The sequence below is a fragment of the Nothoprocta perdicaria genome, unplaced genomic scaffold (assembly GCF_003342845.1).
Source record: "Nothoprocta perdicaria isolate Ctin4 unplaced genomic scaffold, notPer1 scaffold_106, whole genome shotgun sequence".
Taxonomy (NCBI): domain Eukaryota; kingdom Metazoa; phylum Chordata; class Aves; order Tinamiformes; family Tinamidae; genus Nothoprocta; species Nothoprocta perdicaria.
In genome coordinates, this window is record NW_020454161.1 from 1,319,293 (window position 1) to 1,336,717 (window position 17,425).

General features: G+C 40.5%; 1 protein-coding gene across 2 annotated transcripts in view; it reads right to left on the reverse strand.

Moving 5' to 3' along the window:
• The window catches only part of SNX13 (sorting nexin 13), a 63,070-nt gene extending 46,123 nt beyond the window's left edge, over positions 1–16,947 (reverse strand). Inside the window, exon 1 of one of the 2 annotated variants that reach the window (XM_026044853.1) lies at positions 16,913–16,947. The gene's annotated coding sequence lies outside the window, so the exon portion shown is untranslated. The remainder of the gene's footprint in view (positions 1–16,912) is intronic. The other variant, XM_026044860.1, reaches the window with a different exon arrangement.
• Between the last annotated feature and the right edge of the window lie 478 nt (positions 16,948–17,425).

Consider the following 17,425-nt stretch of genomic DNA (forward strand, 5'->3'; position numbering starts at 1 on the left):
CTACCACTGATCAAGTGACACCCTGATGGAAACCCAGACAACTGCTATGTCAACAAGTAACACTAAGGAAGTTTTCAAATACACTTGCCTTGCAGTTTAACATTTAGAAAACAAGACTGAACACCAAACTTCCAGGGAGTCCCTTTTTTTCCCTTTTAAAATGAGGGAGGATAGAAATTTAGCTACAATTCTTTACATGCAGAAAATGACAAAAAGATCTAGGGTTTATGGTTAATATAAGTAATATTAAATAATGTAGTACAAAGCTGCTCCACAAAGCAGCCACAGTTCTTTTCTGAAGGCAACACATGGGGCTACCCCAAACCAAACTCGTGGCTCTAAGGAGAGCTGTTTTGTGGACATAAATGGTAATAACTATAATAAGTAAGAAGAAATCAATTATTTCAAGGTATGGGTGGGAAGTGAAATTCTATTTTCACAGATTCACAGATTCACACAGAATATTTAAGGTTGGAAGGGACCTCTACAGATCATCTAGTCCAACCTTCCTGCTCAATTTTCTTCTCAATTAGCTTCTTTCCTAATCTATTCACTGTTCTCTGTAGCCAGGAAGCTGCAACTCTCAATGAAAAAGTAGCCCTAAACACCATATTCTTACTCTCTACCCAAATAGATGTTTTCTCAAGCAAGGAATTAATTCTGTTCTATCACCTTGAGTCAYACACTGAAGAGGACGAAGAGCCTCTCTCCTTACTGTGTCAAGTCTTGAAGTCTGTGTGAACTAGGAACTGTTGAAAAAGGTTGTGGTCCTGCAGAAATCTGGCAGAGGAACTGGACACAGAAGAAAAATCTACTTCTACAACTGTACAAAAGCACAAGTTGTATCTGTACAAGTSTACTAAGCTCCATGCTTGGTACATGCATAGTAAAATTTAGGTCCAACTTGCAAATGTGCAAATTCTGCATCARCTTTGAGGAATTAAAACTTGGGACTGTATTGAAAGCATCTGAAAACTCCTACCATCTGAGGTACCCCSACATTTTAGTAGTCATCATATTTCAGCCTTCTCTACTAGATCACCAGTGAGGTGGTGATGTAGTAACCTCTACACCTAACCTCTGACTTCTGAGCTGCTTAAGCACCGCCACTGAATAAGTATTCAGCACTTAAGCAGTTCAGCAGTCAGAGGTTTCTTTAGAAGTAACTGCTATGCTTCTCTTCAGCTTCTCTGGTACAAATAAAGTAATTTAAAAATATACTGTCAGAATAAAGCAAATATCTTTCAGTTCATGTCTGGCAGAGTAACATAACTACAGCAGCAGATAAGATTATACCCAACCCACACAGCCAAAATGCTGAAGAACAGTGCTATGATAAGTAAAAATTCTTGGGCACAGTGAGTAGATGATTTTGTTGACACATAATAGTGAGTAAATGCAGATAAGCTGTACACTCAGGCTGAGGAGGGCAAGTGATGGGTTGCTAATCTAAAAAAAAATGGTGATTACAACAACAGAAAAGGCATGAACTTCCATTCGAAACTTATCTTACAACATGCAAACAAAATCCCTCCAATTTACAACACATTAACAAAATTTCTCTAATGTATGTTGCCAGCAATACATTTGTTTTAAAATTTTGGTAGAGTATTAAAAGCAGCAGGGAAAACAGAAGACTACATTTATTTGTTTAAGTCAAAAAAATCAATATTTCCAAATATCAGGGTGCTTTTGGTACTATTCAAGAAAGCTGAGGTTCTAAATGCAAGATAAACATTCTACCTGACTTAACAAAACTTCATTAAACTGGAGAACAGGATTCACACTCAAGAGTTGGTGGAGTGCAGAATTATCAAAAAAAAAGGTTCTAACTCGGTTAGATGAAACAGTGACCTTTTGTCCTAAGCTCTATTTTTGCAATTGAGMGTATGGCTACAGAGATTCAAATCTCATTTGGTATTTTAATAGGATTTCTTAAAACTCGCACAGCTTGGTACACCATGCTAAGAGATCGGCCCCATTCTCGCACGCTTCAGGTAGGTGATATATGGTCTTAGGGATTCAAAGGGATCTAGTCATCAGAATGCTCCCATTTCAGCTGTCTGTAAAAATCGCTACGGGAGATTTTATTTAAAAGGACTCTAGCAACACGACTCGCAGACAAAACTGAAGACACTGTTTAAATCCTCTTTAAAAAAAAAAGCCAACGCTAAAATCAGCTATGAAAGGCAAGGGAAGTCCTGACATTACACTAATTTAAGCATTCAAACTAGTTCTGTAGTATTTTCTACTGAGTTCATACCAACCAATATACACTACAGAACTAGTTTGGGTACTCGAATTCCAAATCCCTTACTTAAAATCAAGCAAATACTGAGGGAACATTCTATCTACCTATAATTTATTTTATTTTATTTTATTGTATTGTATTTTATTGTATTTTATTTTATTTTATTTTTTATTTTACATTTTTTTTTAGATAGATTGAGCAGTTTTACAGAAACTCTGCCTGGGCTAACTGCCAGACGAACGGCTGCCCCCCCTGTCTTCCAAAGAGCTGGCTGGTTACACCAGCTTTGAAGCAGCAGATATGCAGACCCTTTAGAAGAAGCTGATCTGCCTTAGGCCAGAAGGGCAAACCTCATGYCTGCACAGTCATTGCACAGTTTCTGACTTTCCACACTGCTACGTAGACTCTGAGACACACATAGGGCCTTAATGCACAAGCATACATGGGCACGTATGCATTGTATGTGTATAAACATGCTCACACAGTGAAAGGACCTTTATTCCTCATCAGCAGTGCTTCTTCCTCAACAACTCTAGCCACATTTGCACCAGTGCACTATATTCTAAAATCAGACAGATAACCTTAAACCAATAGTTTAAATGAAAAAAAGTCCCACTCCAATTTAGTATGTGGGTGGGTTTGCATATTATGATTTACCAGTTATGAATTAGCTAGATGGTTTTGCAGGCAAATCAATGGGAGTCCAGCAAGGATAGAATGTACCAAAAATCACCAGCATAGTGATGGGCTTACCCAGTGACTAATGTGTCCATGTCTTAACCACACCTCAAAGCAGTTTCAATAGGTTTCCTGCTCCCTCAATCCAGTTGACAAGCTCCCAGGCTTCGCCTCCGTGTCATCCGCAAGCGAAACGCTCCCCCTGGACAGAGCTTTCACCCAAAAGATCCTCTGAGGTCTCTACAGCCTTGCTCTGCTTGGATTTGAACTGCTGCTGTCAAATTTGGTTTGCAACAGCAASGGACAGATACGTGATGGTTTCTAGTTCAGTGGCAAACGCAGCAGCCTCTGATACCCCTCCTCTGCAGACTCCTCCTCCTGCGCTCCCCTCTGCGGCTGAGCAGAGTCCATCCGCCTTCCTGTGCGGCCCTGCATGCTGCTGCACTCCCTCTCCAATCCAACCTGTTGCCAGCACTTGGCTCTCCCCATATTCACACGCGTGTACACAGACACATACAGACACACACATACACACACTCACACATAAATATATATATATATATATATATACAGTGGTATCACATTTGGTGACAGGGAGAGTGGAAGAAGGATCGTCAAGGATCACATGTACAGCAGATGACAAGTTTAATTTGCTGTTAATTCCACCCATCTGCCTTTTAATTTGACTTCCAATTCTGAGCGTAAATGGGGTTTGCTCACCTATATACCTTTCTATAATTAAGGCAAGTGTCATTTTTGTCAGGTGATTAGTAACATTATTTTAGGATTCAAATTACTATCTTCACCAGTGTGACAGGCACAACTGGAAAGCTCTATCAACTGCAGTAACAATTTCATCGACAGTGAAATTGTTATGCTGACTGCTAGGAGAAACATTCAACATGTGGGCAACTATTAACATGGTTGTTATATTCCTACTATGTGCCGAGGTTATAGCAACCAAGCAAAGGGCCCATCAACTGAGGCTTCAGAAAGAGTCCTTTATATCCTAGAACTTAGATTTTTTTCTAAAATATTGAAGGCTATAAATATAAGCTCATCATCTTTAAAATAAAAAAGTATTAAGCAATTATTTTGGATGCCGATTTTACGAAGTGAAGCCACGTAACAACTTCCTCCAAATAAGTGCAGTATTCCTGAGATCCCCCCTGGTTGCCCAGGCTGGACGCTGCTAACTAAGAACCCATCTGTCCTCTCTCTACCTCATCTCACCCTTCACCGCTCGACAGAGGCTTTTATCTCAAATGGTTTAATAGACTAACAATTGGATTAATCCAAGAGCAATAATGTCTAACTGTGTTTAGCTTGGATTTTGCTGTTGCTTCTCACACTGCTCAAGATAGAAAAGCTTTCAAGACCATTTTCCCTCCCCTCCCTTCACACTTACATAAGYTGGCTTGACAAGGCTTGTATGGACAGGCAGTAACTTTTGATTTATATCCCAAAACCACAATTACTGAATTGTTTTTATAATTGGTAAGCTCATTCTAAAAAACATGAATTTTTAAACGAAAATATATTTTAACATGTTCATGAGGCGCGTGTTAACATTAACTAAAAACTCTGGAATTTGCCTTGTACATTTATGTCAGCCTCAGTTTTCATTCAAAGAGAGATCAACAAAAGATTCTATTACTGAAACAGAAATGGGTGGAGGGAGGAGAAAGAGTATGGGGATTTGTTATGTTTAGAAGAAGCAAGCAAATATCGTGAAAATATAAAGAGAGACAGCAGATACCATCAGTTTCAGCCACTCTTCTAAAACTAAAAGTAACTGATGTAGTTAGGTCAACTTTAACCGAAAGAAGTAATCCTTTAAAACAATATTTTGTTACATAAAAACCCCCAAAACTTTTTAACAGTCCACAAAATCCAAAAACTTTATAACAATCCACACCAACAAACTTAGTTAGATCCAAGTCAAAAGTTGTGAACACAGACAAGAAGAATTRAAACAGCTTGGATCACCTCAGCTACACTCTACCCCTTTATGTGAGAAAACAAAATCATGTTTCTAACTCAAGCTTGAATTCAGGCCAGCCAAAGAAGCTTACACGATACTAGAACTGTCCTACATTCAGTCCCTGTATAAACAGAGCTACATACAGGTTGGGCTGTGCAAGTGCTCTGGGAAGGAGCGCTTGGGGGAGGAAGCCCCAGGAATCTTCAGCAACTAAAAAGCCTGTTTGCTCTCAACAACACTACATTAAATCAGCCTCTCGCCACAAGAAACAGCTCTAGCAGACTGACTCTTTGCGTCTTATCCACYTGAAAACTTGCTGGTGGAGCTCAGGGCTATCACAGAAAGTCACATAAGGCAGGTTTTTAAAGAGGTTTTTTTCCATAATTTAACARCTATGCTTTCTAAAGATAAAGATTTAATTAGTTCTGAGCTCATTGTACACATTAGCAAAAACTTCAGCTCTACATYCTCTCTGCCAAGCAATAAGCAGTGTTGAACTCAGATCTCCACTGAACTGTCCCATTTATTCCATTATCCATACCAGCTTATATCAACTAATAAAAGAATACATACACATACAGCACAGCACACGGCCAACTGCTGAAAGGCTGCCAGTTCTTGTCCAAGACCTTAAGTGAGCGAGGAGAGATGAATTTTAAGAGCTCAGACAAACAATGATTACTTTTCTTAAAAAGCAACCAGTATCTCTTTTATGAAGATACCAAAGAGAATTTCTTAACAATTGCTATATGAAAATAAATACATTTTTTAATAAGAAACACTTCCAACACAACATTTGTTGCCTTTTCTCACTTTCCTTATTAACACACGCCTACTTGGAATAGGTTAATGCTATAGATGGCCAAAATGTGGCTAATTCGGCATAACTTCAGCGGGGCTCCTGAAAGACAAATTGCTGAGGAAAGGGAAAGAGCCCACACTCCCTGACACCCTACCCCTGTTTTTTCCAGGAGTAGATGTGTGGCCACGTGCTGAAGGCCACCACAGAAMTGACCCAGCTGAAAATGACTGATTTTGTTGTTTATGTACTATTTTGTTGCCAGATGGCCCTAGACCTGCCAGTTCTGCGAYGCAGCTCACAGTGTGATTGCAGGAAAGCTGCTGCTAGCATTAGAGACAGGGGGGAAGGCACTGTGGGGCAGAAACCAACAGGTTAGTGTAAGGGATGACAATTTCCACTACACAGTGAGAAATGAAACTCAGATTAGCTCTTGTGAAACACAGAGATTCACTTGTTTCCTCCAAGACATGCTCTACCCTTACACAGTCTGAAATGTGTACAACGAAATCGTTGTCTGATGATGGCTTCTCAGTWTCTTTAACTGTGTGGCCACAGCACCTATTAACTTCTATCAGAAAAATGACAGTGCTAAACTCGAAAGGAAGAAAAATCTTGTTCTACAAAGTGGATAGGATATGTAGTAAACACCAGCAGCATTTCCTTCTAAAACATAAAGTTAAATACATATACAGACCACAGATGCATTTTAAACCCACTGGAATTAAAAACATGGTCTGTGTGTATACTAAACTCTTAAGAACTGCAAAATAAACCTTCTCTTATAGCTGCAAATTCATTTTTGATGGTCAGACAACCATAATTCCAGTGAAAGCTCACGGCTCCAGTGGGGTATTCAGATGAAGCATTTGCTCATTCCAATAAACAGCTGGTTAATTGAAATCTGTTATTTGCTACCTGCTGCACAATTTTCAGAGTCCTCTGAAATACAATACTCATTTTTTCACAGCTACCTTAAACTTCTTTGGAGGAAGTGTTTGCATGGCAGTACTTACCAGCCTTTTCTATTTGGGTAGGYTTTAGTAGTAAATCATATAAAGATTTCCAAACAAAGAACTTCTCAGCCAGGAGGAAGTAAAATTGWTAATATTTTAAAATAACTGTAGGGTGTTTCATCTGTGTCTAGGCTAAATATTCTAATTTGAGTTATCTAATTGTCTTAYTAGGTCAGGTTATAAATGTAAAGGAATACGAGTGAAAGCAGATTATTCACATTAACTGTCTTAATTGCTAGAGGCGTATCCCCAGAAATAGGCACATTCCATGCAAAGGAAAATTAATTTCTACATTGTCCCTGCTGGTCAAGGTCATTACCTCAAACTACAGTCATTTATGTCACACCTCTTCCTAGGATTATTTTGGTAGGTGAAATTATGTGGTTAAATTACATCCCGTATCTTACCTACCTCTCTTCCATAAAAAAAGAGTCCTTTTTTTTTTTTCTTTATTAAAATGAAGGAGGAAAACTATAAACACTAGCACTGAGAAAGAAAAAACCCTTTGAGCCTCTTAGCTGCTCAAATCCCACGTTGACTATAGGCCACATTGTGCCTGTACTAAAGAACAGAGTCAAAAAAGCTGAAGCTCTGCTGGAGCTGGATGGCAAAGAAAGAGATTTCTGCAAGTACATTAGAGCATAAGGGCATCTCAGAGAAGGGCAGTCGGCCTCACCTCAGTCCCCATGACAGTTATGGATCAAAACTTGGAAGCCTTTTCTCAACACACAAAGACAAGAAGTTGATTGCGAGCAACCCTCACGGATTTACCAAAGGTAAAAACACCCTGGGCAACGTGTCTGCTTCCTGCAGTGAGCGACTGCTGCAGAGGCCCAGGGCAGTGCTCCGGGTGTGGGACATCCTGTGTTTATGGAGACCTTCAACCCAGTATCCCATGGCCTCCCTATCACCCAATTCTCGGGCTCTGGCAAATGCACGGATAARGCTCATGTGAAACTCCCTGGACTGCTGGACTCAGGGAGAGGAGCTCAATGCTGCAAAGCTCAGCTGGCAGCCACTAACTAATGGGGACCATCAATACAGGGACTAACACTGCTTAATAACTTCATCAGCAACCTGCCTGGTGGGCCAGAGGATGTGTGACCACACAGTTTAAAACACATCAGCAACGTTCCCTTTCAGCAAAGAGCAGCAGCCCAGACTGCAGGTGGAGGGATCCTTCCCCACTGTTTGGGCTTGGGAGACTTTGTCTGGAGTACTGTGCCTTGCTCTAAGCTCCCTGTTACAGGACATGGAAATGGAGCAGGTCCACTGGGGGTCCACCAAGCTGGCCAGGGAACTACATGTCCTGTGACAATAAGCCACAAGAAAAAATATTTTTTTACTGGAGTGTGGTTACATTCTGGAACAGATGCTCAAACAAGTTGYGAAATCTCTTTCCCTGGGGATGTTCAAAACCCAACTAAGTCAGTTCTCGAGCAAACTCAGCTTATTAGATCTGTTTTGTGAACGGCATTGAACTAGATGACCTCCAAAGGCCCCGGTAACATATATTATTCTGTGGTCCTTTGATTCTGTAATTCAATTTTGGTAGACAATAAACCTAATTTCAAAGTTCATCCTACTAGATTCAAGATGTCTATCACACTTAAAAACAAACAGATAAAAACTCCCACAAATAATCCCAGACAACTTTATGCTAGGACAAGGATTATCTCATCCCACAACTGCCATGAAAATCATACGTTTTGATCAATTTAACACAAGCGATCCCACGTAACTCATTCAATCCTGACTTGAACAAAMTGACAGTACTGGATCATCGTACTATAATCCACTGGTACAAATACCTTTAGGAACCTATAAAGCCTGACGACCACATCCCTCTTTTCAAACAAATGGCCACTGTTTTGCAGAGTTGTGAAAAGCCAGTAACCAGCCAGTTTTGGAACGGGCTAAACAGGGGTTGAGCTTACGCTCCAAGTCCTCTTCCTTTTGAAAAATGTGCAGGGACACCAACAAAGTCCTCCAGGTCTCTGCTCTCTATCAGCATCCCGGGAGCTGACAGAACCCGCATTCCCACCAGGTGTCTAGTCCACTGGAGAACAACTAGAGCTACACAGGGCTACCACACAGTTGTTATACACATTTACCAGATTACAACCCCTTCCATCTCAGCAGGCCCCATCAAAAGGGCTCACGACATTACGACGTCTCCTACTGTTCTACCCTCAGATTCTAAGTGAAAGCTGGCAGCTTCTTTCTAGGCTAAACCATTAAAGGCACAGGAGGGGGAAATGGATCCTACAAGATGATGCATTCCTTATTCCTGCGGGTCCCTAGGGCCCAAGCCAAAGAATCCTTGCCTAGTCTATCACGATTTTACCAAATGCAGACCTTACACTTGGCTGTTTCACAGCAAGGCAGCAGCCCTGCATACAAACTTCATGTGATACTCAATACCTTCTGCATCAAGAGTGTCTGTTCTGACAACAGGCCAGAGACCTCACCGACCACYCTGGAATAGGGATGACCAGTTTCTTGGACAGCTGTAGGTACAACCTTTGTGCTGTCTGTAAGTAGCTGAAGTTCAAGCATGGCATCTACATAAAGGATACTATTAATTCAATTAATAAAGATCACAAACATGCCAGGTGCCTGGGAAGGGTACAGGAGAAAAGTTATGGTTATATTAATAAAATATTAATAAAACATTTCCAGACTTTCTCCTTAGTGTGTTTAGTATGCCCTTTCTCCATCCCTCCTTCAGTCCTTAATAGTGCATCCTTGAGATCTTTGTCTGCCTCACCCATTCAAGTCCAAGTCACATCTGATTCACCACCAATTTTGGGAACGGACAGTTATTCTGTCTTCTTCTCCCGGTCTTCCATGAGCTTTTGATTTCTCCTGAATACTGTTAGTGGCAAAATCATTTTGTTCACTGCTTCCCCAACACTTAAGAAACYTCAAAGCTCAAGTGATTTGCTGCATAACAGCACTGACAGGCTGCCCTACATAGCTCGGAAGGAAACACGTATGTGCAAGCACGAAGGAGTCTCCTACAATCTCTTCCAAGTCTCTGACCATCTGGTTCCTACACAAGCCAAGAGCCTGTTAGCCATGTTGATTGTCCTTGAGGAACCTTTTAGTTTCAGTCATCTTCCTCTCCTCTGCAGAGTGCAATCCTGGTTTGGAGGTACTGCAGCAACCAGCTCCTGGCTGACCCCATTGGGCACATGCTGCCTCCTGCCACTGCAACACTGCAGGTGCCCGCGGAGAGCGAAGGGCAGCTGCTACCGATCCTTCTTTGCCGGRGTCATGGAGAGAAAGAAAGTACAAGTGATCATCTAAAAATAAAATCTACACAGCGCAATAGTTCTATAATCCCAGTAGAACATTTCATTTTCAAACAAGCATTTCCAGGATCAGGTCATGGAATATTTCTGAAGGATGTTGATGCACCAAAAAAAAAAAAAAAAAAATTCTTCTCTATAGTACTTCAAGACTATAGACCGAATATACAGACAATGAACACTTCTGTTGATGCAATTACTGAAGTCATTCACGTATCCAGCTCTCAGGCAAATTTCCAAAATATACCCAAAATCCTTAATCCTCATCACTTATTCAACAGCACAATGACCAAAAAAAATGCAAACCAAAGTCAATCAAACCAACCACTCCTAACTTTTTCAAGAAATACAATTATATTAATTATATTCTGAAATTACAGATGAAAGAAGTTCTCCAATTTCAAAAGAGCGGAAATTATTTTGCCTATTCATGGATTAGTTTAGATCTAATCAACAGTATATGCAAGAAAGCACGGTGCACTTTCCTCACATTGGAAAGCACATCCACCAATTTGGCAACTTTCCYTGGTTTCCAGCCTCAGCTCTCTCCAGAGGGAGGCCAGTTCACTAGGTTGAAACAATTTCTCATGTGGTTGCTACTACATCTGAAACAAGAAGACGGGAGAAACTTGTGTCTAGTGGGAGTCATTCAGTAACAGCCTAAACCAGATTCACAGAACGGTTGAGGTTGGAAGGGACCTCTAGAGATCATCTAGTCCATTTGGTTAGGGCTGACGTGAAATGAAAACCTCAGTGTCTTATATTCCTGCACATACGTTGAATATCGAAGAAAAGAACCTCAAAATATATGATTTACCCACTCAGAGCAGAAAAACAGAGACATATATAGGGAAGGAAAAATAAAGAAGGAAACACACGAGAAAGGCAAGTTATAGAGGGGCTCAGACAGCAAGGTGAAGGCAGCCACACACTGCCCTGTGTGTGCTATTCCACACAGCTGCTTTGCTTTATCCCCGCACATCATCAGTACAAGAAGACTCAAAACCCACACACTCATACACTGGAAGTCAACTATGCTGAACACAACTATGAATGTAATCAATTACAATTAATTGTATCAATTAATCAATTTGGAAAAAGAAAGCTAGGATTAGCGTAAAAAGTTTAATTAGGCCTTAATTTCCTAGCAGGTTAAGACTCCAAATTAGTATTTTCTTATCAAAACAACGAGAACCATATTCATGCCAAATTATTTGTTTTTCACCCACAAAATTTTAACATTACATATAAGCAGTAAGAACCGTAATAAATAAATATTTTCGATTTCRTTGTGCTATTGGTACACTAACAGGTTAAAAACCTGTAGTTTGTGAAATGTTAAACAGGATTTAAGACTTTCCTAACATCAATCTCTACTTTCCTTAAATTAATGAAATTTCAATTGCTAGTACTGTGAGCAGAACCACTCATTACAAAAGTATAAAGTACTATAAAGATTTTTCTTATCTAATTGTGCTAGAGATAGCAAGTTACCTCATTCACATATGTATTTCAATATTAAAAAATAACTTGATTACTTTGATGAATATTCCAAGATATTCTGGGAAAAGTGCTCACCATAGCATTTTAGAAACAACAATACAGCAAAAAACAGGTGTTCCAATTTCAGGCACAAACAGTTCCTTTGGTGAACAAGGCACCTATCAGCATTGCTGATTATATTGCTTACAATGCATTACAGGAATCATTACACATGCTTCAGAAATGTAGGATGATACATTACAAAACACTACAAAATTTAGGAAAATTATGAAAATAAATGGAAAAATGTAAGTTGTATGAAAGAAAGTATGAAGGTTTAAGTCAAGCCTTGTATAGAAGATCCAAGACTAATTAGACATCTCTCCTCAATCTGCAGCAGCAGTTCTTAAAATAGCAACATGGCAACGAGCAGGGTTTCATCATGCCCCTATTTCATCTAATTCCAAGATCACTTTTATGATCAGCAAAACCTCACAGCAATTGTCTGTTTTAAAATAATAAAGATACAATATATGTTTAATAAAGAATGCACTCCACCAGATTTTTAACTGCAAGTTTGGAAATTTGGAATACAGGCTGGCTGGGAACATTAGACGAGATCTTTTCCTCTGCTTTTAGTAGTAGAGCAATGAAAGCTAGAAGAAAGAGCTAGAGAAATTTGAAGTCTGAGGCACTGTTTCCTATCTGATCAGCTGTAAYAGGAATTTGACAGCTTACCGCTAGAGTATCTTCTATTTGGTCCTTGCCTGACAGCATCAACAGGAAGAGAGGACAAGCAGAGAGTCCTACAGGATATGCAGCAACTTAAACTTCCTGCTCAAGTTCATCCCCTGACCACACCAGGGGCAGCTGAACTCACGCTGCCTTATACAGCACATCAGCAGAAGTGGGGACTGCAGCCAACCCTCAGAATTGCAAAAAAACACTCGACAACAGAAACAAATGCTCTTGGAATAGAGATATTTAAGAAATAATACTACTATGACACATCGGATTTGAACAAGATAGATCATCCCATTTCTCCCAAGAATCACAGGAGTGAGGGAAGAACAACAGAGTAGACTGGGGAGGAGAAAAAAAAAATCACTAAAAAAAAATCACTAAAAAGCACATCTGCAGATAAGCAAGTAGCACTCCTCATAGTAAACCATCTCTCCAAGTCACGAACATTTCTGGACAGAAAATGTGCATAGCTGCTCTCTTTCTTTGAATAAAACCTCTAGATGAAATCCATGTGAAATGAAAAATCAAATTAAGCAGTTTGACATCAAATTACATACACAATGTATACCTGTGAACTGCTAGCTAAGTAAAATTCCAAGGGTCTAAATACAAGGAGAATGTTTGCTCTGATCATGGTTTAACTGCAAAATTGAGTTCACGCCCCCTTCAATATAGAAAACACAGAGCCAATCAACACTACAAATTCTTCTGAAAACGAGCTCAAACCTCTGAGAATTTTACAGATACTTCTTCTACAGAATGAGAATGAAGTCATATATGAATGTTAGATAGATTTCTTAAAGTCTAACTCGAGAAAACTGACATATTTTCAAAATACTGTCCTCTAGCTATCCAACACATATATGCTACCTCACATTAAAGTAAGTCCAAGTATCACCTCAAAAACAAGGTTACAGTGAGTGCTCTTGATTAAAAAAAAGAGAGAGAGAGTTTTGCATCATGAAACCATGCTTCACTTCAATTCAGAAATTAGAGATTGATGGGAAAAAAAAAAAACAAAAAAAAAAGAAAAAAAAAGGCAGAGAACAAGCAATTAAGCCTGTCATTATGCTCCTTTATAGTTACTGAAGTTTCTCTTCCAACTAAAAGAAAATGCCAATTATAATTGATTTTTCTATTAATCCATAACTGGTACACTTGGCTAAGCTATAGCAAAAGGTGCTAATGGCACTTCAAAACATGAATTCTTTAAGAGTTGCCAATAACTTACATATAACACCAACAGATTCTCATTTCTAATAATAGCAGCCCTCTTAATGCTAGTTCACCAGAAAAGATGCTTTGTCATCTTTGCAATGGTGGGCAGGGAGGAACAGACACATTTAAAGAAGAGATAACTCCCCAGAGCACCAGCAGACATAGGAAATCATTTAAACTCCCTCAGCTACATAACCAGACAAGCTATTATTACTTTTTTCTACTTTTTTTTTTTTTTTTTAACTTAAGACTCTGCACACTGCTTGGAGAATTGAGACTGCTTTATAATTGTCGCAGACCTCTCTGCATATAACTTAAGCAGTTTAGGCCCAATTATATACAGTACTAACAGTCTGAGAGTTCAGGCACTACCTTTTACTATAGTCAGGAACACACAATGTTGTTTTAAAACATTCTACTAATATTGCTGATAAGGTTATTTTCCTAATGYGACCATCCCTTAACTATTTTTAACCGACATGCTTTGGAGCAAAGAATTATGTAGCTCTATCAGAGCAGCAATCAGGCACCTGAAGCAGCCCAGMAGCCAGTAGGGTAGACCTGGCTGGTTCAGAGATTATATTCAAAGAGAAAGGGGATTTTATCCCCCAAGGGCTTGTAGATGAACCTCTACCTAGAGCTAGATTAGCCAAGCAGTATCACCAAGGCAGGGCCCCAGCATCCAGGTTTCACAGGAGGACAGGAGTCTAACTCGTTCCTGCAGCCTGGCTGTCTGCAGGCTTGAGGCTGTCTCTGCCAGCACATTCAAGCTCATCCACGTGAAACATCGGAGAGATCTTCCACAACTGCAGATCAAGCAGCAGAAATGTATAATGACATGACAGCATATAGAAAAGGTAGCTTTGCCATGAACCTAACTCAAACTAATGCACACACTGCAATGTGCTACTGTTTCAGTAAGRCATAATCTTTACTATTCTAAAGCAAGCTGAGCAGAGCTGTTGTCCCAACCTTTCTTCTTAACATCTGGTTGATCAGGTTGGTTTTCCTCAAAAATAGTTCTCATGTGTTAGTAGTTATYAAGTTAAAAAATATATGCTAAATACCTTATATAAATATGAAGTCAGTTATTTAACTGAAAGGGAAAAAAAATGTAGTTAGATAATTATCTTGACTGGATGTAATAAGAAATTTCAACACATCAGAGCTCATTTTTCCATATCTCGTTTTCAGTTGTAGGCATCAAGTTTTCCAACTTTGTCAAGTTTCACAAAGCTTCTCAACTGCCCAGAACTACTGACTGCAACAAAATATTGTCTGGCTCAGCAGTAAACACATGAAGTTGTCAGAAAATTTAGCCACTAAGAAAATCTGAAGGAAGCCACCATTAATCATGTATCCTAAACTGGTTTAATGCACAGCAGGCCAAACAAACAAGACGCTTTGGAACAGACTCCTTGCTTCATCTAAAGGCTGTTCTTCCACAGAGGCCACCACAGGCTGCAAACTGACAGTACAGATTGACAATTTCAAATTTGTTTTAAAACTTATTTATAAACTAAGTCCCACTTATATTCTGATGGGAACATACACTAAATAGGACTAAATAAGTGAATATGCATCAGTGCAAACCACAGCTCTGAAGGGCCAGCTGCTCAGCTGTGGTCGCGGCAGCACAGCCGCTACTGCCCGACAGGCAGGGCTGGTGAAGACAGCGGCCTGGAAGGACAAGGAACAACTGCACCCCGTGTCYATCACGGCTCGGCCAGGAACGAGCTCAGTCCTGCGTGCCTAAGAACAGGCAACACGGAAACGGGCCGCACCGGGCCTCGAAAAGCAAGGGAGGTCTCACACACTCATCTGAATAAGACGGCAAAACGAAAGTTTCAGAGGGCAAGGCAAAAACCAGGAAAATTCAGGAAGAGTCCTTGCTAGGCAAGTAAATATGAAAGAGCTGTATCTGTTCAGTATCCACCAATGTAATTCTTACATAACTAAAATAAGACCAGCAGAAAGGTCCAAATAAAAACCATATCTCATATTTTTCACTGATAAGTGTGATTCTCCCCTGAAATTACTGATTACAAGGTCCTAATTCATTCTACAAYTGCATTCATACAAAATTCAACTGAATCTGCTGGGGCCTGCATATATGGATACAGTCGACAGACGTAGGAAATTGATTTTGAGAAACTGTAAATTACATTTTAATTGCATAACAACAGATTTAGAAGCAGATTTTGCCTTTTGTACAAGCAGATTCTGCCCTTCCTTCATACTGAACAATGTGGACTCACCATTTTTCTTCAATATGTTTAATTTTCAAATCTAAAAATTACATTTTTTTTTCTAAAAAATAATGTCATTCTAGGCAGTAGCAAACTATATAAGATCTCATTTCAAAACTATATAAGATCTCATTTCACTATGTATTTTTAAATAAAAGTTACTTTGTGAGGGAAAAAAAAAGCCCTCTCAGAACTACTGGTGGCCCAGTGCTCCCCTCCTCAGCCTTGGTTTGCACAGCCTCTGTATTTTCTGAGGTATGCATATAGACATTAATATAAATGTAGGTGGCCTACAGACACATGCAGTTTTCACTATTGCTCTGCTCTAGCGTCAGTCACCTTATTTTTCATATGTGCGAGTAATTAAAAYTGGAAGTTCAGTGTGTTTACAGAACACCATACACATCAGCAGGCTTGAAGTAATCTGCAAGCCTTCCTGCAAAGGGTGAAATAAAGTTCATGGGCATGACAGCGTGAAGTTTCCACAAGGTGGCTATCTACCAAGTCACCAACAAATCACCCAAAAAACACACTTTGGAAAGGAGTTTCTCCACTTCAAGAGCTGTTCTCTTCTTACTGCTATACAGTGATGTTTGCCCTAAAGAGCTGTTCGGCAGTTGTTTAAAGAACTTCTTCAGGGGACCTTTCAGGCAAGAAAGCAAGCAYAGAAAGCCTGCAAAATCCTCCAAAACTTAGTAAGTTATCTGTTTGGTGGACAGCAAGCCTGGAATATGTCACCCTCGAACACCTTGCATACAAACATTTTCCATAGAGGAAGTGGGAGGAGAGAAGGTCAGAATCCAGTCCTCCAGGTATTGAGGCTGTGTAATCAYGGCAGGTAATCACGTGCATAAGCTCTTTTGATGAGCTTTGAAGTTTTATCTCAAGCAGCCTGTAGCGTAAGCTTCATCCACCCTGCAATACCACTGCTATTAGATAAAATTTTTCCACGGAGCCCTCTTGGAATAGGCACACGCAACCATCCTCACACAAGCGGAGCAGCCAAGGACAAGGCACTGACCCAGAGTGTTCCTGTTGGCCTAAAATAACTTAAATTACCCAGACCAGCACCTATGCATCACAGCACCTACACGATATAATGTCCACCATTAATCCCCAGCAGCCACCAAACACTCCAGGTGTAAGAATACAATGTGTATTTTTAGGTTTAACTCACTTGGCATATTTCACTGTCCTGGGGGAATATGAGAGCACCACAATARGGAAGTATCGTCCAGAAACTTTAGAATGATGTAAATCAGGAGCTTCAGTATGCTTTAAAATAATAATTCAAGAAAGCCACACTAAGTCTTTCAGGTGTCTGCGAACAAGTCCTCATCCTGCAGGTCACTTAAGACTTGGGGCAATTTAATTTCGGACAAACTGCCCTTTGTGGCAGCCGGGTTACAGAACATTTCGGAGGTGGCACAGGCAGCCGGCACCCTCTTAGCGAGGTGCCGCGGGAGGGAGGCCCTGCCCGGGGCTCGTAAAGCACAACACGGGTTTTGGGGCGAGCGCGGCGGGAGCCCCGGCCGCGCAGGTGCCCCGGGCACACACGCCGCTCCCGCTGGGCTCCACGGCCGCGGCTCCTGGCACGGGGCACCGAGCCCGGCGCGCTCCTGCTTGCGGGGCACTGAGGATGCGGAACCGGCGCCGCTCCCCCACGGCCAGGAATTTGGGGCGGCCTGCA